At 41.6% G+C, this 23,644-nt stretch overlaps 1 protein-coding gene across 1 annotated transcript in view; it reads left to right on the top strand.

Moving 5' to 3' along the window:
* Positions 1 to 23,644, top strand: part of Cracd (capping protein inhibiting regulator of actin dynamics) — a 257,454-nt gene that overhangs the window by 102,978 nt on the left and 130,832 nt on the right. Inside the window, 1 exon segment of the mRNA XM_047566900.1 lies at positions 21,653 to 21,801. The gene's annotated coding sequence lies outside the window, so the exon portion shown is untranslated.

The raw sequence follows: 23,644 nt of genomic DNA, 5'->3' as shown, positions 1-23,644 counted from the left end.
TTGGTGTGCAGGAAAGATATTGATTTTTGTATGCTGATTTTGTAACTGGCTACTTTGCTGAGAATGTTTAATAGCTCTAGTAGTCTCCTGGTGGAGTTTCGTGGATCATCTAAGTAGAGGGTCATGTCACCTGCAGACTGATAGTTTGACTTCTCTCCTATTTGTATTCCTTTTATTTCCTTCTCTTGTGCTATTGTTCTGGCTAGAATTTGTGGTGCTGCATTGAGTAGGAGTGGTGAGAGTGGACATCCTTGTCTCGTTCTGGATTTTAAAGCAAATGCTTTTAGTGTTTCCTCATTCATGGCTTTGGGTTTGTTGTTTATAACCTTTATGACGTTCAGGTGAGTTCCTTCTATGGGTGCTGGATTTTGTTGGAGACTTTGTCTGCATCTGTTGAGATGACCATGTGTTTTTATCCTTAATTCTATTTATATGGCAAGTTACATTTATTGATTTGCTTATGTTTAACCATCCTTGCAAACCTGGAATAAAACCATCTTGATTGTGATGTATAATCTTCTTAATGTGTTGCTGAATATGGTTTGCTAACACTTTATTAAGGATTTTTACATCTGTGTTCATGAAGGATATTGATCTGTACCTTTCTGTCTTTGATGTGTCCTTATCTGGTTTTGGTGTCAGGGTGATACTGGCTTCATAAAATGAGTTTGGAAGTGTTTCCTCCTATCTATGTCATGGAATGATTTGTGGAACATTGACTGTAGTTCTTTTTTAAGATCTGGTGAAATTCAGCTGAGTATCCATTTAGTCCTGGGCTTTTCTTTGCTGAAAGTGTTTATTATTGCTTAAATCCGTTGCCCATTATTGGTTTGTTTAAGTTGTATTAGTAGCTTTCTGAGAAAATTTTTTTAAAAACAAAATATGAAATTATTTAATAAATGCTTCTGGTGAAGCATGGTAGTATTTGTATCATGGGGATAAGGTCTCTGATGAAAATACCGTTGAAGCCAGAAATAGTCATACATGCCTATAGTCCCAGCCACTCGGAAGGCGAGGCAGGAGGATTTCAAGTTCAAAACCAGCCTGGGCAACATAGCGAGACCCTGTCTCAGACAACAATAGCAATAACAACAGAAAGACCTTGGAAACTCAGTATTTACTAAACCAAGAGGTCTTTGAGAATTGAGATTATACCTTGTTAATGTCTTTGAATCCACAGAATCTAACTTGATTCTTACCATCTACTTGAAGCTTTAGAAACGAATGAATGAATGTTTATTTTCTGGAAGTTTGACTGCAGGACATGTCACCATCTCCTTTTTTTGAACTGCTTCGTCAGTCAATTACCGAATAATACTGCTGAACGAAGTTATGAACCACCTTCACGGAGTTGGGTTTTATGGTTTTGTCCTGTTTTATTATTTATTTATTTAATCAATCATGATTCAATGGAAAAGAAAAAACATATCAAACCAGTTACTGCGTTTATTATAGGTGTTCTCCCGGGCAGTGCTTACTGTCTTGTTTCAATGTCATCCAAAGAATGCGCCATCTGAGAATCAAAATCAGAGCTAGGATAACTGTGCTTCTGGGAGATGTCTATGCCTCCTCTTTTCTGCTAATGAGAATGAAAGTGACTAATTGTGCTTCTCTTTTCACTTTGACTGCCCAGAGTCCCAAAATCAAACCCAAAGTTCAGTTATGGTAGCGCAGTTATGTCTTGGATTTCAGTGGTCTTGAATTTTAACTTTCTCTAATATTTTCCCTATTCACCTTTTTTTTTTTTGGTACCAGGAATTAAACCCAGAAGCACTTAACCACCAAGCCACATCCCCAGTCCTTTTTAATATTTCATTTAGAGACAGGGTCTCCCTGCTTAGGGCCTTGCTGCCGAGGCTAGCTTTGAACTCTCGATCCTCCTGCCTCAGCCTCCCAAGCTGCTGGGATCACAGCACCACCACACTCAGCTCCCTACTCACATTTTAAATATGTGTTAATATTTTAATGTTTTTTGGTTACGTATGCTAAAAGCCACTCCAGATCCCTATAGGATGAGGCAGCTTATAAATAAATCCCCATATATGCATGCATTTTCTTCTAGTTCTAAAACAGCTGCTCACTGGAGGCCTCTAAATTTGGTTTCTGACCCTTGGTAGGAAGAATCTCTTTGCCACAGATCAAGTAGCAAATGCACTGTTTTTCTCTAGCTTGTGTCTGTGCTTCCTACTGTATAAATACGTTCTTTAAAATGTTTGGGTCCTCTCTGGATGGACCTGTTCCTGGGGCATATGCACAGGAGCAGGGGCTGCCCGCGTGGTGAGCACTCCAGCCAGGCCTCCACCTGAGGGTGGGAGCTGCCCTCCCGCCTTCCCTCTGTCTTCTCCGAGGGCCTGGGAGGGAGCTCACTCACCTCCGGAACTCCAAGGAAGAGCTTTCCCAGAATGGTCCCTGCTCCACTTTTCAGCACCTGGAAGTGCCCTGACCACAGGTTGGTGCTGGGCCCTGAGGCCTCTCCCGGAGCTGCAGGCAGGATCTGGGTCAGGGGAGCCCCTGCTGCTCTGCATCCGCCTCTGGGCCACTCAGATGCTTCCGCCACAGATGAGCATGGCAGAGGTGTCCCGGGACCCGCCATCCTATGGCATCTGCTCTCGTTGAATTTTGCAAATGGTACTGTAATGACCTTTCAAAATGAAGTGATTTTGTTTCCTTAAAAAAGAAAAAGAAAAAAAAGTTTGCGTCCTGCAGGTTAACTTTCTGAAAATGAGCCTCCTGTCTTTTCTACTTTCAGTTTGCTGAAATAGTGCTTTTATCTGAAAGTCTCTTGGCCCTTACAGCCAATCCTGTAAATAATGTTTTATAACTTCTCCCAAGGAAAGAACACAGATCATCCAGTAAGTTCTTGCCTTCTTGGATAAAGGAAGATCTTGTTTGTGACTCTGCCTGTTAATCTCCAAAAAGGGCATTTTGAGGAGTCGTAATCATTTCAGCCCAATTGGCAACTGTTTTATGAGTATTTTGTGGAAGATGGTAAATCTCTGCATAAGACCCATGAAATTGTCTACCTGATATTTGTTTTAGGGGAAAATAATTCCTTATCTTTATGGCTGGTTGTCATCTGTGCAGTGATATGTCAGCAGGGAGAGAAGAGAATGTACATCACCAGGTGACAGCAAATGACCACATTCATCAGGGCGATGTCAATGAGCTGACTGTGCCATCAATCAGCTAGGTAAGGATCTGGCTGGATTCTAGATCTGCATATTGAAGAATGGCAGAAAACTATTTCAGGACGGGTCTTAGAGCACAGATTCCTTTTCACCATTGTGTGAGCTCCAGAGAAGCACCAGCTTGCACTCTCGCTCCCCTGACTTTTTTTTTTTTTAATTATTATTTTTGTTTAGCTTTTAATTTTTTACAGACTGCATTTTGATTCATCATACACAAATGGGGTGCTCCCCTGACTTTTAAATGTGCTTTTCTTCTTTCTTCCTTCCCCAACTGGCAAAATTTGACCCACTCTTCCTATTGAGCAACAAGTCTTTTTTTCCCAGTGGAAAATCTCCCAGCTCCCCTGTGCAGAAGCAGTTGCACGTTGTGTGTGTTCTGTGATCACAGTGTTGTGATGAGCTCTCACCCCTTCAGTCCCTTTAGAAAGTTATCATGGAAATGAAAAAATATTCCTATTGGTATTCATGGGTCGGGGAGGACGCTAGCTGTATTTTAGTCTCATATGTTTTCATTTTGTTCTCTTCAGCAACACTATATGAAATCTTTGCACTGTCCAAATGCTGTGGGCATCAACGCCAACACCAGAGTCCCTTCTGACCGACACCTGCAACGTGTCAGGCCCAGTACTACACAGTACCTTGGTCTTATGCTTGACCTTAAAAGTTAAGATATTAAGTCCTGGGCATGGTGACACATGTCTGTAATCCCAGCAACTTGAGAGACTGAGGCAGGAGGATTTCAAGCTCGACCCCATTCTCAGCAACTTAGTGAAACCCTGTCTCAAAAAAGCGGGGGTGGGCGGCGCTGGGGATGTAGCTCAGTGGTAAAGTGCCCCAGGGTTCAATCCCCAGTACCAAAGGGGGGAAAATTAAGATATTAAAAATAACTTGTGTTGAAAATTTTTTTCTATAAAAATTAAGACATATTTAGTAAAAGCAGTCACATTAGAAAAACCCCAGCCAAGTCACTCCCATGTCTCGATATTTTAACAGCCTATCTTTTGTGCAGGGAAGGGTTTAATGACATTTTGCCACCTGCTTTTTAAAGTAAGCTACTCATAAAGTTCATATTAATGTAAACAGACTCTCACTTTTCTCCCTTTTGAAGAAGACAGACGCTACATGACAGATCGTTAAATGTACCAAATGAAAAGATAAAACTGCACTGTGCACCAAATGCACATTTTTTGTGGATTTCTTTTCTTTTTTGTTTTTTTCTGGGGATTGAACCTAGAATCTTCTACATGCTCAGCACACACTCTACCACTGACTACACCCCCAGTCCCTGAGTGCAGGTTTGATTTCTGCTTTTGTCTCTGTCAGCTATGAGTATTTGGGCAAACTTACTTTGGGAGCCTCAATTAATTTCTTCCTTCCTTCCTTCCTTCCTTCCTTCCTTCCTTCCTTCCTTCCTTCCTTCCTTCCGTCCTTCCTTCCTTCCTTTTTCCCCTCCTCTCCCCTCCCCTCCCTTTCCCTTTCCTTTCTTTCCTTCTTTTCTTTCCTTTTTTCTTTTTTGGTACTGGGGGATTGAACCCAGGGGCTCTTATACACTCAGTCATATCCTTAGTCTTTTTTTTACATTTTGTTTAGACACAGGGTCTCACTGAGTTGCTTAGGGCCTCATTAAAGTTGCTGAGACTGGCTTTGAACTCAACAATCCTCCTGCCTCAGCCTCCCGAGCTGCTGGAATTTCAGGCATGTGCCACCGCGCCTGGTGGGAGCTTCAGTTTCTTAATCAATAAAACGAGTACAGTCCTACCAGCCTTTCCCAGGTACTATACAAATGAAAGTATTTGCATGTGTGCACCTGTTACAGGATAAGTCCATTCCCCTCTGCCTGCATGCCCGGCTTTGGGCTCCCTACTCCTTGTTGCTGGAGGCCTGCCGTTGAAACCTCCAGTGGCCCATCCAGTGGGCTGGAGTACCTTGTGCTTATTTATCCTCATTCTTCTTCATATATATATATCTCACTGTCCTAGGGCTTGAACACAGGGCCTCACAAAACCGGGCAAGCCACCCAGTTATATCCCCAGTTCTTCATTCGCTTTGCCTTGAACCTGTTCACTGGTTACAGCAGGAAGACAAAATACACCATATGGAAGAGATATCTGGGGATTCTAGATACAGTTAAGAAAACTACAGAAATACATTGCTCATCCCTAAATAAGCTCCGCAGTTAAAAAAACAAAACAAAACACATTAATGTCTTTAAAGGAAATAATTAAGTGAAACAGGTTCATTATTCCTGGTAATTATAATGACTAGCTCTCAGTCTTCGGAATTTTAGGGTAACTCAGCATGAGATGTTTGTTTTTGTAGGCAGATCACTTAATGAAAGTGATTCTATCAGGAAGGACTAAAATAGCATTTTTCTTTTGCATAAATTTACATCTTTAGGCAGCTTGTAAAATTAGGAGGGCCTGTGGAAAGAAAAACTCTTATACTCATATTCTTGCACTTTTTAGGAATGACAAATTGATGTCATTTGGGGCTCAAGAATGATCTTGTTCCATGGGCCCACCAGACTGCTCACATTTCAGGCAAATGAAATCTTTTCCCTTTTTATTGATCCCTATTTTGGATTTTGGCTCCCTCTGTGTACACATTCTTTTAGCTGATACTAACCACAACTTAACCAGGACAGGTGAGACTACAAATACTACTTTGTTGGAAAGCACAATTTTGGCTCACAGGTGGGTAGATTTATTTTTAAGCTTGGATTTTCAAATTGAAGCATTTGAATTTTATTGTAATACCTTTGATATGACTAGGTATTTAAGAGGCAAGGCTGATACAGACAAATTCTTCTCTTAGCCCAGTTAATACAACTTTATTTTGCATTTAAGACATATTTATTGAGGTCTGCTGTGACCAAGGTACTGTGCTTTTATGGTGGGTATGACAAAAGATGAGGAATTCAAGATCCTACCCAGGAAGGAGTTTAAAATCTAGTAATATGACAACTTAGAAATAATCAGCTCTCCTGTCCAGTGGGCAAGGGAGGTACCATCGGAGGGATGGGCTGGTGTGAAATAAAAGCTATGAAAGTAGTATTTCAGGAAATAAAGACAAAAAGGCAAGAATTATATGTTTTCAAAGCAGGGGTGTACGGGTTGAACTGACAAGGGGAGGAGTCTGACTTCTAACAAAGAAAAAAACCTGCACTTGCTTTATTTGTAGTGGTACAGACCAAAGGGGATTGGTAGGTATAAGGTTTCAGTGCAGCAGGGGATCTCGGGTAAACAGGTTGCTTCATGCTTGGCAGGTTACGCTCATCTCTGCCTATCTCCAGGAGGCTGTTTGATCCCAAGTCTGTGAGCTAAGACAGGGCGCCAGCATAGTCTGGGTTTTCTCAAACCAGGAGTTCCCAGAGAAACAATTTCCCTGCGTTAATGACTCAAACAAATGCATAATTTATACATGGCCTCCAACAATCAGCTGAAGTCCTGCTTAATTTTTTGGTCTTGGTGGGGGCCCCTCTGCCTTAGAGGTAGGGACAGGCAAACTCTGTAAAAGGCCAGATAATAAATGTTGTAATATTTCTGGTCAGGCGGTCCCTGATACAAATATTCAACTCTGCTGTTGTGAAATAAAAGCAGTACAGATAATACTATAATGAATGAGTGTGTGGCTGAATTTCAGTAAAACTTTAGGGGGATGTATAATTCGCTGAAGTACATATTGCCATATTCCTGAGTTACTGATTTTTTCTTTCCTGTATTTGAAAAACTAATTGGTTCCATTAGAAAATTTAGTAGGACATAAATTTTTAAAGTAGTAGTTTCAGTAAAACAGGCTGTCCACAAGATTGGACCAATGAGTTGTGATTTCTGACTGTCCCAGGGCATGTGCCCCATGTTGTTACACTGGCTCTCTGAGCCTTATGAGATACCCCCTGAGCATCCTGTGTGTCAGGTAGATGAAGAAAATGAGTCTCTGCCTTAAGGAAGCCTCCAAATGAGAAAGAGATCATGTAGCTTAGAGTAAGACATTTACCCTCTGCCAAGGATGCAATTTTACAGCTATAAATATTGATAAATAATATTTTCCTCCTTCAACACAGATGTCATGGAAAACTAATGGGCTAGTTTATGTAAAGCATTCTGATTTACTCAGCTGAACATCATTTTTAATGTTAAATTGATGCTTGCTCTTTGGTAGTCCCAAGGGAGATGATTAAATAAATCAGTCTCATACCCCATAAATATGTACCATTAAGTGTCAATTAAAAACTGTCTTAAAAGACAGATCTTAAAATAAATAAGTCAATCTGTTCTTTATTCATTTAGAAGTCTCCTATGTCTAGGCTTTGTGTGGGGTGGGGGTTCTGGGATCGAACCCAGGGCCTTGCACATACTCTACCACTGAGCTACATCCCCAGCCCTAGACGCCTCCTTATGTTAATAAACTAACAAATTTTACTGAGTTTGATTGCTATTTATTTTTATGATGCATCCCACCACTACTTTAAAAATTTATGTCATACTAAATTTTCTAATGGAACCAACTAGTTTTTCAAATACAGGAAAGAAAAAATTAGTAACTCAGGAATATGACAATATGTACTTCAGCGAGTTATACATCCCCAGTATCTTCCTGTTACTGAGGTTTCCTGAGTTATAAAAGTCATGCATATCTGTAAGACTAGGAAGAGACAGACATGTACTTTTGGGGGTAAAGAGGCTAACTTAAAATGGTTCAAAAATTATACACTGAGAAACAAAAAGGAATGAACTACTGGCGCATGTGACAGCATGGAGGAATCTCTAAAGGACCCAGGCACAAAAGGTATCACCATGTGATACCACTTTCGTGTGATGTTTGGGAAAGAGAAAACTGTAGGGACGGAAACAGATCAGGGTTGCTAGAGGTTGGGGACATGAGGAGGGATCCACTGCAAAGGGGTATGAGAGGGCTTTTCGGAGTGATGGAAATGTTCTATTCCTTGATTATGGCGTGGTGACATGACTGGACCTGTGTCCAAACTGTACGCTTAGCAAGCGTGAATTTTCCTGTGTGTAAATTATACCTCATTAAACTGGATCAGAACTGTACTAGAGAGTTTCTCAGGCAAAGGCGAATGGAGAATAGACCTAAAAGGGTTCCATAAATTGCTCTTCAGGTTAAATTCTGAGTGCAGTTTGGGTCAGAGTACTCCTTGTATTTACTCTCACAGACAGACCCAGGGAGAACCTCAGCGCAGGGCTGAGCTCTGAGGTCAAGTGCAGGAAAGAGGCTTGACCCAGATGGCAGCCCTGGCCATTCTTGTTTTTTTTTTTTTTTTTTTTTTTATTGTAAACAAATGGGATACATGTTGTTTCTCTGTCTGTACATGGCGTAAAGGCATACCATTTGTGTAATCATAAATTTACATAGGGTAATGTTGTTTGATTCATTCTGCCATTTTTTCCCTTCCCCCCCTCCCCTCCCACCCTTCCCCTCCATCTATACAGTCCTTCCTTCCTCCATTCCTGCCCCCCTCCCTAAACCCAACTCCAACCCCAACACTAACCCTTCCCACCCCCCATTATGTGTCATCATCCACTTATTAGCGATATCATTCTTCCTTTGGTTTTTTGAGATTGGCTTATCTCACTTAGCATGATATTCTCCAGTTTCATCCATTTGCCTGCAAATGCCATAATTTTATCGTTCTTTATGGCTGAGTAATATTCCATTGTATATATATACCACATTTTCTTTATCCATTCATCAATTGAAGGACATCTGGGTTGGTTCCACAATCTGGCTATTGTGAACTGAGCAGCTATGAACATTGATGTGGCTGTATCTCTGTAATATGCTGATTTTAAGTCCTTTGGGTATAGGCCAAGGGCCCTGGCCATTCTTACAGACTCCTGAGAAGTGCCTGTTTCCATATGTTAAGGCAGTTGAGGTGAATTAGGTTGCTTTATTCCATATTTACTCTTACCCATGTCCTTTCTTCCAACTACATGGGAAAATGAAAGGTACAGATCTCTGACACTTTGGAGTCCCACCACTACTTTTGGTGATGTTTCTAGGCTAGTCATTTAGAGAGTATCCATTAAGTCTCCTGCCTGCTAGACACTGACACAGCAGCAGACAACAGAGACCCCTACTGTCCTGGAGCTCACCTACAAGATGGCTAACGGCTCACGTTTACTAAGCACTTACTATGCACCAGGTGCCATGTGTACTACCTCATTTCATCCAGACAGCCACTGATTATTGGTCATGATTATCATGATGCTCATTAAAGTGAGGAAATGGAAGCCTGGAGAGTTAAGTACCTTGACTAAGGGCACGTTACTCACTAAGACATAGTAAGAAGCAACCTGGATTTTGAGCCCAGGTTGACGTGGTGCTAAGTCCCTGTTCTCTGCTGCATGACCTCTCTGCAGTGCAGAGGTGAACAGCAAGTACAGTACTCTTTGGTACTCTACTTACGGAGTCCCAGAATCTCAGTGCTAGATGCCCTAGGAAATAACTTTAAGATGAAATATAGTTCTCTCATTTCTGTAGAAACAGTTACTTCAGAGATGGAAGGTCAATTAACATTAATAAACAATTTACCAAAAAATTGAATTGACAATCTTCTAGGAAAGATGTTTACCTTGTAAACAAAGAAACAAAAAATAGAAATTTAATGTATTGCATTTTAAATCAGCAAGCAAAGAGTTCAGATGGAGACAGTGAAGACTAATGCACTACTAATGGAAAAGAAAATTAATGTAGTTTGGAAGGCAGTTTCCATTTTGAACCTTAACTGTATTTATTCTTTTTAACCTAATTTTTCCAGTTATGTGAATTTTTCTTTAGGAAGTAATCCAAAATATGGAAAAGGTTATGCGCAGTAAAGATATTTGTTGCAATGGTATATTTAAAAATACATACAATGGATTCTAAATGTCTAACAACAGATGAACAGATCGTAAATCAAGAAATATTTATTCAATGGTGTATCATTCAGTTGATTAAAATAGAGAAGACAATGTGGTAATATGGGGAAAATAGACAATATAAAACATTAGCTGTAAAAAATAAAGAAAGAGAGAATGCAAAATTGCATGTAAAATATAATTAAAACTTTTTGGGGGGACAGAGAACAGGGTCTTCAAATAACAATCATCTGTCTTTGACCGTATATCTTTTAGTTTTGGAGCCCGATACTCAAAAATTCTGGTTTAATATGGCACAGTGCTTATTTAACTTATTGAGAGGTACTGGAAATTATTCTGGTGTGAATAGCCTACCCACCAGACTTCAAAAATGCTGTCTTAAAAGAATTACGCTGACAAAGGTTTAGTGGGATTGAGGGTGATTTTTTTCATTCATAGATTTTTCTTTGGTGATTGTTATTTACTGCTTCTATAATAAGAACAGGAAATTTAAATTTACCTTAATTACAAAATTTACTAGTATATTTTAAATAATTTGAATTTTTCTAAAAAAGTAAGCCATTATATCCATAGAACTATTTAAAACATAGCAGAGCTAGCTACATGGTACTAGTATGCAGTGATTTCCAAGAGAGGGAGAATAACAATGTGTGGGACAATGTGCATTGTATCTAACTTTTTAAAAATTGGATATTGACAAATTATAATTTGTGAGTACAAAGTGATGCTGTAATGTATATATACAAATAAGTTAGTTAACATATCCACCACCTCAAGTATTTACCATTTATTCCTCTGGTTCAACTGAAACACAAATTTTGATCAATTTCCCTCCATCACTCAACCTCTGATAACTACCATTCTGTTCTCTGCTTCTATGGGCTTAATTGTTTTAGATTCCACACAGGAGTGAGAACATACAGTTTTTGTCTTTCTGTCCCTGGCTTAAATTCATATAGATTCCTCCAGTTTAATCCATAGTATTGCCATTGGCAAGATTTTCCCCTTTTTTGAAGCTGAATGGTATTCCATTGTGTGTGTGTGTGTGAGAGACATTTTCTTTATCCGTTCATCTGTTAATGAACAGATTCATTCTTAACTTTGTTATTGAGAATAATAATGCTGTAAACATGAGAGTGCAGGTACATTTTTGACATACTGATTATAAATTCTTTGACTCTATGCCCAGAAATGGGATTACTGAATCTATACCTGACTTATGTTAAGAAGAAAGTAGGGAGGAAGGGTTAAGGACATCATACATGTCTACATATGATTGTGCGTACACACAAGCATCCTGGAGAGACCCTGAAGACACCGGAACCGTCGTTCCCTACCTGCCTTTAAGTAAAGAGGATTCAGAACACAGAAAGACATTAGGTTTCTTTCCTACTGCAGCAGCAATGTTATGGATGAATGGGCAAGAATTAGCGTGAGAACCCAGTGATCATTTTTCACATGGTTACCATAGGAAAAGACCATTGGCATTTCAGCAACTGACTTTACAAACCAATATATAAAATAAATCACATCTTTTAGGCTGTAGACTACCTATGTTGATGAGACACACAATAGAGGCATTACTGAAACTGGTAAGATCCATCAGGGCCTGGAGTATGGTTGATCCATGGAAGACTGTTCCCACTGCTAGAAAACAAATTAATAGGGAATAATGGGGCTGGGGTTGTGACTCGGTGGTAGAGCCCTTGCCTAGCATGTGTGAGGCACTGGGTTTGATCCTCAGCACCTCATGAAAATAAATAAAACAAAGGTATTGAGTCCATCTAGGACTAAAAATATTTTTCAAAAATTAATAGGGAATAAGATGTTTCTTTGTAACTAAACCAGGGAAGATTCTGTACTGCGTTCTCAAATTCTAACAAAGGAGGCCAGAGCTGAGTTTTCAAGAAGTACTTGAACGAGGTTGAAAGAGATGGGAGAATGGAAATTCAGGAGAGCCTTCAAGAAGGTTGCAGTTTGGGGACTGTGGCCTTGGCAGTATGCCTACAGTATAACGTTTGTCATTGGATTAGGAGCCTTGGGTCCCTAGGATTAGCTCAGGGAACAGTGCTTCCCAAAGGGAGGGGTCGAGGGTGGTCTGCTCAAGCTCTACCTCCCATGCTGGAGAGCAGGTTCACAGCCCCGCCTCTCCTTTCATGCTTGAACCCTAGATTTTTACCTTAAGAACCTGGAAAATTAATAGCCATTTATCCTCCAGGCAAGTATGAGGGAGATGTGCTTGTGATCAGTTGCCTTTGAGAAGCTGAAAATAAAGAAGCAGATCAGTTTACTCACCTGCAATTCCAACATCCTGCGGAGGTATTTATCTGGTGAGCTACTTTACTGAAAAGAATGGAATGAATTCCATCTGTGATGCTCAGGTTCTATGTGTACTTTCACTGAGCACCGAAAAAAAAAAAAACAACTCCTTTGTCCCTTTGTCCTCCCTCCTCCTCCTCCTCCTCCTCCTCCTCCTCCTCCTCCTTCTCCTCCTCCTTCTCCTCCTCCTCCTTCTCCTTCACCGTCTGTAATGGAAAAAACATTCAGTGCCAGCGTCACAAACGTAGAGGACCCTTCACTCCTTGCCTGGCCACTCCCTGCCTGTCACTTGCTTTCTGCTTTGATTGGAGCAACAGTTCCTGGTGGAATTGCTTGACTCTGAAGAGTGGAGACTTCGTGGCGAGTCTACGGGTGCTGCTCTCTGTTGGGAATGCTTCAGGAATCACAGCCGCAGTGGGAACGTGAAGTGGAAGGTCCAGGGAAACCAAGAGCTTTCTGTGCTGTTCATTGAGAACACGGGAGCCTTAGAGTTGAGACATATCGTGGGTATTTTGGGATAACCAGGACACCGATGTGTCCAGAGTGGACAATCTATGATGGGGGCTTGAAGGTGTTGAATCTAGAAGCTTGGGTAGGTAAAGTGGGCCAGGTTGTAGGGACCTTGGATGCCAGTCTCTGATAGAAATTTATCCCGTGAATAATGGGAAGTCACTCTGTGTTTCACAGGAAGGAAGGCCTTTGTGCCAGTGGCACATCCTGATCAACCTGGCAGTAATGTTTAATAGGATATTCCTGCGAGCCAGGCGTGCGGAGATGATGGCCTGGGTTAGGGCGGTAGTGGGAATGACAGGCTAAAGGGATACTCAAAGAAAGAAACAAATGAAGAGTTCTTAAAAGCTAACCAGGCATGGAGAACAACCGAATGGAAAAGTCAAATGACAGGTGTTTGCTTAGAAATAACCGTATTGTCATTCAACTGACGAGGACTCCATATTTGCTTTACTTTGAAGATTTACAATAGAGGAAAAATAGAGTATGTAGAGGGTTCCAACCAGCCAGGAAGATACAGTATCAAGGAAACAGAAAAATTTAAGTAAGGACATTCAGTTAGTGGCATCTTCTATCAGGGGACTGTAGGTGGTTCAGTGGGGTGTCAAGATAAATACCAACTAAGCAAGACTTGTACCTGGGATTCAGAGGTTACTGGTGACACAGAAGTGGGAGATGAGGGACCGGTGCCATCAGGAGTGGTCTGGCGTGCAGGAGAGAACAGCACTGCGTCGAAGGAGCTGCAGGCGTACATCTTTCACCTCTGCAGCCTCATGGTGAAAAAAAGAAAGAAAGGAAAATCAATAGTAGCAGTAAGCTTACAGATTACCAAGACCTGTAGTTTGGCTGAGAAATGCTTTCTGTGCAAAGGGATGGTATAGATTATGTGGAGGTGGTGAATTTCCACCTTTGAGCCAGAATCTTCTGGTATCCATCCAAAAGAGGTTGATGCATGCTGATGGCTTTAGATAGGCCACCTTTGAAGCTCCAGCCATGCAGCTTATAGTATCCCTTTTACACCTATGTGTTCCCAGAAATTTCCACTGGATAAGAGGCTGGGGAAGCCAGGGTGGTGGCACACACCTGTAATCCCAGTGCTCAGGAGTCTGAGGCAGGAGGAACAGCCTCAGCAACTTAGCGAGGCCCTAAGGAACTTGCTGAGACCCTGTCTCTGAATAAAATATTTTAAAAGGCTGGGGATGTGGCTCAGAGGTTAAGTGCCTATGAGTTCAATCCAATACCAAAAAAAAAAAAAAAAAAAAAAACAAGGCTTGGATACATAGGAGTTGGAGTAGCAGAAACTCTGTCCTCCTCCTAGCATGTGAAGGTAGAGCAGAGAGGAAGGAAGTAATTTATGTAGGGCTTTTGTTTGTTTGTTTATTAAGTTTTTTGGTACTGGGGATTGAATCCAGGAGTACATTCAACTACTTAGCCACATCCCCAGCCCTTTTTATTTTATTTTATTTATTTTGAGACAGGGTCTTGCTAAGTTGCTGAGGCTGGCTTTGAGCTTGTGATCTTGCTGACATAGTCTCCTGAGTCACTGGGATTATAGGCATGTGCCACCGCGCCTGGATATAGGGTTTTCTCCTACTTTACAATATAATTTCGTATCCAGCTGAGACTGGAATGTGGGTCTCCTGGTTCTGATCATGGCCGCTGTGCTGCCATCGGGTTGGGGCCTTAGAGAAGGAAAAGGAGAGAGCATCACTGTTCAGGTGCTGTTGTCCACCGAGAGTCACTAAAACTCATCACTGGTGCTTCTGCCAGTTGCTACTGAGAATGGACTGAGAAGACACTCTTCAGTGACCGTGGTGTATCTACCCACAAAACTGAAGCCATGCAGAAAGAAACCTAATTCCACCACCTGGCCGGAAGCAGCCAGCAACACAGTCACGACTCCTGGGCAGAAACCTTCTGAGTAGCTCAGCTGTGGTCTCCCTGTTACAATCTGTTCTCAAATGCCAGGTCAAAGGCATTATGAATTGCAGAAGTAAATGAATCCTGGAGATGGGGTCCCAACACCCATTCTTCATGGCTGCTGGAGCAGAACTTGAAGTACAGCCTACTTGCTCTTGATTCCTTTTTTTTTTTTTTTTTTTTTTTTTGGCGGTGCTGGGGATTGAACCCAGGGCCTTCTGCTTGCAAGGCAAGCACTCTACCAACTGAGCTATCTCCCCAGCCCTTGATTCCTTATTCTTGATCACCCCTGTGAGGTTGTTTAGGACAGACCCCGCAGACAGTAGAGGCTGTGGCATCAGCTCCAAACTGCAAGTCTGCTTTTCACCTTATTCAGAGGAGTTACCTGTGATACACATTCAAGGATCACATTGTTTTTCCTTTTCCTCCTTCCCTGCAGGCCCCAGGGTGTGGTATCAAACACTTATTGCCTTGTTCTTGTTGATTTTTGACCTTGTATTTGAAAACAGTGCCCAGATTTATTCATTTGTGAACTACAGACTGTTTCAAGCATTCTGCAGAGTTCTCTTGAAGTCCATGAGTAAGGAAATGAACAGAGATGGGGTGAAGAGTCCAAACGGAAGCGTTCAGTAGAGAACAAGCTGTACATGGCCACCTCCACAGTAAGTGGGCATCCACGGATCTAGTTCAGTTTACACCTTGCTTCCAGCTGGGAAATTTGTTAGGAGTTTCACCAGCCCTATTTTGTATAAATGGAAAGAAATTTAAGAAAGGGAAACCAAATTTTCAGACTTGAAACCATACATAGAAATATCATCAAACCTTATTTGTGGGGCTGGGGTTGTGGCTCAGTGGTAGAGCACTTGCCTGGCATGTGTGAGGCACTGGGTTCTAGTCTCAGTACCACATATAAATAAATAAATTAAATAAAGGTCCAAAAATTTTTTTTAAAAAACACGTTATTCGTGGATTCCAATTTCCTTCTTGTTAAAATTTATTTGCTTTCGTTCGTTTTGTGTATATGCACAGAAGTAGAATTGCTGGATCAGATGGTAATTTTATTTTTACCTTTTTCGGAGACTGCCATACTATTTTCAGCAGCAACTGTACCATTTTACATTCCCTCCAACAGGGCACAGGGCTTCAATTTCTGTACATCCTCACCAACACTTACTGTCAGTATTTTTCAAAATGGCTATCCTAATGGATGTGAGATGGTATTAAAACTGAAGTTTGAGTAGGGAGAGTAGGAACATCCCTCAACATTGTAAAAGCCATCGATGCTAAACCCAAGGCCAACATCATTCTAAATGGAGAAAAATTGAAAGCATTCCCTCTAAGAATGAGAACAAGACAAGGAGGCCCTCTTTCATCACTTCTATTCAACATGGTCCTGGAAGTGCTAGCCAGAGCAATTAGAAGAAAGAAATTAAAGGGATACAAATAGGAAAAGAGCAATTCAAACTATCCCTATTTGGTGACATGATTCTACATTTGGAAGACCCCAAAAACTCTACTAGAAAACTTCTAGAACTCACAAATCAGGAAAATAGCAGGATATGTAACTAACACTCACAAATCAATTGTGTTCCTATGTATCAGTGATGAATCAACTGAAAGATAAATTAGGAAAACTATCCCATTCACAATAGCCTCAAAGAAATTATTTGGAAATCAATCTAACGGAAGAGGTGAAAGACCTCTACAGTGAAAACTACAGAACTCTGAAGAAAGAAATTGAAGGAGACCTTAGAAGATATAAAGATCTCCCATGTTTTTGGATAGGCAGAATTAATATTGTCAAAATGCCCATACTACCAAAAGCGCTATACAGATTTAATGTAATTCCTAATATGGTTCCAATGATTTTCTTCATAGAAATGTAAAAAGCAGTCATGAAATTCATTTGGAAAAAGAAGAGGCCCAGAATAGCCAAAGTAATCCTCAGCAAGAAAAGTGAAGCAGGAGGCATCACAACACCAGACCTTAAATTATGCTACAGAGCCATAGTAACAAAAATGGCATGGTGTTGGCACCAAAGCAGACATGAAGACCAGTGGGACAGAATAGAAGACAAAAGAGACAAACCCACATAAATATAGTTATCTCATACTAGACGAAGGCACCATAAATATACATTGGAGAAAAATAGCCTCGGATTCCACAAATGGTGCTGGGAAAACTGGAAATCCAAATGTAGTAAAATGAAATAACCTAATCAATAAATGGGCAAAGGAACTGAACAGACATTTCACAGAAGAAATATGATCAGTCAGCAAGTACATGAAAAAATGTTCAACATCACTAACAAGAGAAATGCAAATGAAAACTACACTGAGTTTCATCTCACTTCAATCAGAATGGCAATTACCAAGAATACAAGCAACAATAAGTGTTGGCGAGGATGTGGGGGAAAAGGTACACTCATACATTGCTGGTGGGACTGCAAATTGGTGCAACTACTCTGGAGAGTGGTATGGAGATTTCTCAGAAAACATTTGACCCAGTTATCCCACTCCTCAGCATATACCCAAAGGACTTAAAATCAGCGTAGTACAGTGACATAGCTACATCACTGTTTATAGCAGCTCAATTCACAATAACCAAGCTATGGAACCAACCCAGATACCCTTCAACAGATGGTTGGATAAAGAAAATGTGGTACATATACACAATGGAATATTATTCAGCCATGAAGAAGAATGGAATTATGGCATTTGCAGGTAAATAGGTGAAACTGGAGACTGTCATACTGAGTGAAATAAGCCAATCTCCAGAAACCAAAGGCTGAATATTCTCTCTGATATGCAGACTGACTCACGTTGGATGGGAATGCAGGGGAGGAAGGAATTGTACAGAGTGAGGGTGAGGGAGGGTAGATGGCAACGGGAAAGACAGTAGAATTAATCGTACATAACTTTCCTATGTTCATATGTGAATACATGCCCAGTGCAACTCCACATCCTGTATAACCTCAAAAATGGGAAATTATGCTCCATTTATATATGATGTGTCAAAATACATTCTAATGTCATGTACACATAACTAAAAAAAAAAAATAAGGATAAACAAATAAATAAATCTGAAGTTTGAGATGAAACTTGATTCTCTCCACTTCTGCTGGCGGGTGGGGTGTGTGTGAGCTGCAGGCCTCTGCAGCTGAGCAAGCCTGTTTTGGGGTTGGCAGCTAATCGCAGCAGGGGATGTCTGCTGGCATCACACAGCTGGCAGGCCAGATTCCCCTCCAGCTCTATCGAGTGTTGCGGCTCTTAATGGCGGATCCTGACAGCTCGCCACCAAGTTCTTTCTGGCTGCTTGTCTCGCAAATTCAAAGAAAGAAATCCACGGACAACAACCAAAAAGCCAGAGTGAAAGGAGTAGGATTTGTTTAAGTGAGAAGAAAAGAGATAGCGCTCCCCGACAGTGAGAGGGGACCTGAGAGCAGATTGCCACGGAAGTGTGGTAGTCCAGGGGTTTTATACCTGCTGGGTCGGGCATTGATCCATACCTGTGCTAATTAGGCCTTGAAAAATCATCACATTAATGGTTAGTGTCTGTGCGCATCAGGTATTGGTAAAGTATCAAAGCTGTTGGTCAAAATCCATGCTAAACAGGTACCAGAAAAGCAGCGTTAAGTTCCTGGTTAGCCCTCGGGTCTGTAGGATTCACTCATATCTGTCTCGCCTCCCCCTTCCCACCATCCTTGGACAAAGAGTTGGCTGAAATGTTTGGGATGTTTCTACAGGTTAGCTTCATGGAGTGGCCTTTACATTAAAAAGAGCCTTAATTGGGAATGATAAAATTATGGCATTTGCAGGCAAATGGATGAAATTGGAGAATACATGCTAAGTGAGATAAGCCAATCTCGCAAAACCAAAGGATGAATGATCTCGCTCATAAGCAGATGAGGACATATAATGGGGGGTGGGAGGGGTTAGTGTTAGGGTTAGGGTTAGGGTTAAGGAGGGTGGTAAGAATGGAGGAAGGAAGGACTGTATAGAGGGAAAAGAGGGGTGGGAGGGGTGGGGGGAAGGAAAAAAATAACAGAATGAATCAAACGACATTACCCTATGTAAATTTATGATTACACAAATGGTATGCCTTGACTCCATGTACAGAGAAACAACATGTATCCCATTTGTTTACAATAAAAAAAAAAAAAAGAGCCTTAATTGGGACCCATTAACTATTTCAGCGTCTCATCAGAGTTTTGATTGCTAATGATTAGTGATTCTGTATCCTTTCAAGGGCTCACTGGCATTAACATGTCTTCCTTGATGGGGGGTGTCTGTTCAAGTCCTTTGCCCATTTAAAAAATTGGGGTGTTCGTCTTTCTGTCATTGAGTGGGATGAGCCATACCAAAAAGACTCAAAGTGCAAGGCTGCCAACCCCAAATGTGCGCAAGGCTGTGTCCCCTGGAGCTCTCGGGTGCTATGGGTAGAGTTAGAAAACGGCACTGTGGGAAAATGTTTGGCCGCTTCTTACAGAATTAAACGTTTATCAGCCTAGAACCTAGCAATTCTACTCCAAGGATAAGGAATTTACTCAAGAGAAATGAAAGTGCATGTTCCCAAAAGGACTCATACAAGAATGTTCATAGCAGCTTTTTTCAAAGTAGTCCCCAAATGAAAACAATCGAATGTCCCTCCATAAGAGAAGGCATAAAAAAATGTGCAGTATTTTCATAAAATGGACTATTTCTCAGGAATAAAACATAACCAACCGTGGATAACAGTGCAGATGAATCTCAGAGACATTATGTGGGGTGTGTAGGGACAGACAAAAGAACACACGCTGGATGGGCCCGTTTTATGAAGCTCAAGAACAGGCAAAACTGATTTATGGTATTGGAAACGAGAACATTTCTGTTGGGCTGTGGGGATTGACTGAAGGGGGCCCAAGGGAACTTTCTGGAGTGATGGAAATAGTCTATATTTTTATTTTGTTGGTGGTTACACAGTCAGATCCCTTCTCAAAATGTTTCAGACTGTATACTCTAAGAGCATTGCATTTCACCATATGAAAATTTTACCTCACGTTTGAAAAACGAAACTTTATTTTTACGATTTTCTGTGAAACTTTAATTCAAAATAGCACGCTTTAAAATACTCTGATTTCCATTTGGTGAAATTTCTTGAGACCTACTTTGTGGCCTGTATGGTCATTTTCTATAAATGTTTCGTATGTGCCTTAGAAGAATATGTGGTCACAGTTGTTGGGTGCAGTATTACTATATGGGTGACTAAGGTTGTGTTTGTGTCGTTCAAATCGTTTGAGTCCTTATTCGATCTTTTTCTTTTGCTTGTTCTGTGAGTTACTGAAAGACAGCGTTAAAATCTACATCTATAATCTTGGACACATTCCTGCTAGTTACTTTAGACTGCATCCTGCCTCCATCTGGGCCACCTCTGGGTTTACTTTCATTGCTTCTTTCTTGAACCTGGTCCTGGTGTGCCCTGTCATTGCTGCTGGAATACAGTACTCTGTGCCAGAGTTGTAGATACCGTGGAGGTTGGCATTTTTTCTCTTGAGGGCTTACTTTTGCTTCTAATGGGCATTTGGAGTAGGACAGACCTCCCTAATCCACAGAGGGACTGAGGGTCTGCGCTGCTGTGAGGTTGGCATGGTAGTTTGTAGGCCCTCGCCCTCAGGTGCAGCCTTTAGCCCTCCTGGAAGTACGGCTTCTTTACCTGGACTCCTTTGGTGGACCCTGGACTCTGTCATCCCCCATCACGGGGACGGTTCCGGGGTCTCTTCAGTGCTGCGGCCTCTCTGCTGCTTTCTGCCTGGTTCACATCACCTATCAATCCGCAGGTGTGCCAGAGGCAGAATGTTGAGCTGGCTTCTCTGCTGGCTTCTTCTCTTTGGGACCTTCCCATCCTCTGAGCGGGACAAGAAGTCCGCTCACATTCTGTGTCTCTAAACAGCTGCTTTCTCCCCGGCTTCTCAGCAGTTTGGCCTGTGCTTCTGCAAAATCAGTCGATGTCTCAAAAGGAAAAGTGTCAGGAAAGGGAAGCCAGGCTTGCTTGGCGTCACTCCCCCTCCCTGCGAGAGTCCCGCGTAGCCTTCCAGTGTCTTTCAGTGGGTTTTGGAAGAGATTTTTACTGGGCTGACACAAGCTAGTCCCTCAGCCAGAACTGAGATGCCCCCTCTGAGGACACATAGAGGACCCCCCCGGCACCCTGAGATTCGGAGGGGCTGCCTCCTGTATCATTGCCTCAGTGTGGTCTTGTTTCACCTGTTTTGACAAAGGACATATCTGAATCTGGGATTGTGTCCTGGACATTTCCCTCCTCCATTCCAGTTACCTTCTGCGGTTACTACCTCATGGTTTTCTCCTGGGGGAGGATCATGTATCTTGCCCACAGGGAGCTTCTAAACCTAGCTAAATCCGATTTGTATGTGAATAAAAGATGCCTTGGCTACCTCTGGGGAAAGAGATGACCTGAGGATTCCGGCCTTCTCTCTGCTAGGTTGAATGGGTGTGTTCTGGCTCCTTGAATTTAGGCTAACCTACCATGAAGAGTAAGTGAGAATTCTGCGCGTAAGAACGCAAGTTTTCAGCGTTCATGGGTGTGATTCTTTCTATCCTCTCAAAAGTCGGAACAGTTTATGCACAATACTCTTGAAGACCTACAATAAATTTAGGATAAGCAATGAAAAATTAATATTACTTCACCTAATTGGAAGCCTCAGCAAAAACAAACCAAAGGCTGCCCCTTCTAAACGGACTTCTCTGCCCAGGAATGGAAGGAAAGGAGATCATCTTAAAGGCTTGCAGAGAGTGGCTTAAAGACCTAAAACATTGTCCATGTTTTGTTTTTTCTCAACAGTTCACGAGAGCAGTGATTCCCAGGCTTCCTCAACAGTGTTCCCCATTTTTTGACACCCTTACTGCTGAGGGTGAATTTTCCTTTTTATAAGAAGAAAATTTTGGTGGAGAATTATCCAACAACAAAAGGACTGGTGTCTGTTAAGACAGGTAAGTCACCTACATAGAGGATGGATGGGAAGTAGCTCATGATCTAGAAAGGACAGAAGGGGATTTCACGTATTGTGAATGGGACTCTACGAGTGATAGTATGTAATTCACTAAACATCAACTAAGGCGCCCTTGTCGCTGATGATCTTCTAATTCTAGAATTAAGTCCCAGCCCTTCTCCTTACTGACTGAGTAAACCCAGACAAGTCACTTACAGTCTCTGAACCCCAGTTCTTCTGTTTATAAAAGAAAAGTTCATTGGATACTCTTTGTAAATGGGGATGAGGGGCATGTGATATAAAAAGATCATTATCATTGCTTACTGTTTTGTGGCTGTTTACAAAATCCCTTGGAATAGGTAGTGGCCATGCCTCATGGTGATTTTGGACCGTAGGGCTGGATGCTGGGGGTGCTGAGAGGGGGAGGCCCTCCCCATCCACCTCCCTTCTGAAAACAGCATCTTTCCATTATTTGGTCTGTAGGTGTCTGCCACATACTCTTAGGAAGTTGGGGAGATGGGATAGATGTTAAAGAAAAAATCGAAAGAAAGAAAATAGCAACTACTTATTTTTTTTTTTTTTTATGGGAAGCATTGTGTTAAGTTTTTGGATATATTAGTTCACTTAATCTACACACAAGCCTTGCAGAGGGGTATGACATTTCTTCTCAGGTGATTAGGAACCCTTAAGGAATCACTTAAAAGAAGATTTTAAAAAACTGTTCTCATTTATTTTAGTTTTAGAGATTTTATTGGATAGTGGGAATCTGAAGCTTTTAATTATTTCTGATTTTTTTGCAGTGCACATAGATGGCTTCTGTAATAATTATGTGGTTGTTTAAAAATGAACGATGGGCTTAAAAAAATGTTTGCTGAGTCCCTCCAGTGAACTCGGTCCTGTTTTAAATGCTTGGTCCCATCAGTGAACAAAGCAGGTGCAGATCTTGCCCTTGTGGGGCTATGTCCTAGCATGAAGGCAGACATTATAAATAATGCACATAGCAAATTGTGTTATTAGGTTATTAGAAGCTAGCGAGAAGATGGAAAAAATTTAAAAAATAGAGGGAAATTGGGAGTATTTATTTGAAGGTGAATGAGTTCTCTTTGTAGTGTTTAATTGAATAGCTAGAGGCTCACTGAGGAAAGATGGAACTCACAGAGGAAGCAGCTGATGCAAAGGCCCTAAGGAGGAGGCATAGCTGGCACATGCCAGGATGGAGTGAGTGGGAGGCAGAGTGATGAGAGGGCATTTGGAGAGGCAGTGTCAGGTCCAGAGGAAATCATGACATTTCCATTGTTAGATTCTGTCTCAGTCCATTTTCTGCTGCTATAACAGAATACCTGAGACTGGGTAGTTTATAAAGAACATAAACCTCTTTGGCTCATGGATCTGCAGGCTGGGAAGTCCAAGAGTGTGGCACTGGCATCCAGCCAGGGTCTTCATGCTGCATCATGTCATGGAGGAAGGTGAAAGAGCAATAGAGGGCAAGAGTGGGGAGCAAGAGTGGCCAAACTTGCTTTTATAATAAGGTATGGTTTTGCAATGACTAACCAATGCCACTATAGAGACATGGCCCAATCAGCTCTCATTAAACCCCAGGTCCCAACACTGTGGCAATCAGGGTTAAGTTTCCAGCACGAATTCTGGGGACACGTTCAAATCATAGCAGATACACAGGAGAAGTTTCCTTCTTGCCTTCCTGGTTTACTCTAAGTGTGTTTCCTCTGCAGTGAAAATACACACGCGCACTAAGTAAATTAGACCTCCACCACCATACTGGTTTGCTCGGCTTCCATAACAAAGTACCAGAAACCACATAGTTTATAACAGAGTTGTATTATTTC

This window comes from Sciurus carolinensis, chromosome 10 (assembly GCF_902686445.1).
Source record: "Sciurus carolinensis chromosome 10, mSciCar1.2, whole genome shotgun sequence".
In the NCBI taxonomy this organism is placed as follows: domain Eukaryota; kingdom Metazoa; phylum Chordata; class Mammalia; order Rodentia; family Sciuridae; genus Sciurus; species Sciurus carolinensis.
The sequence above is the reverse complement of the archived record's forward strand: the minus strand, read 5'-3'. Positions and strand labels throughout refer to the sequence as shown.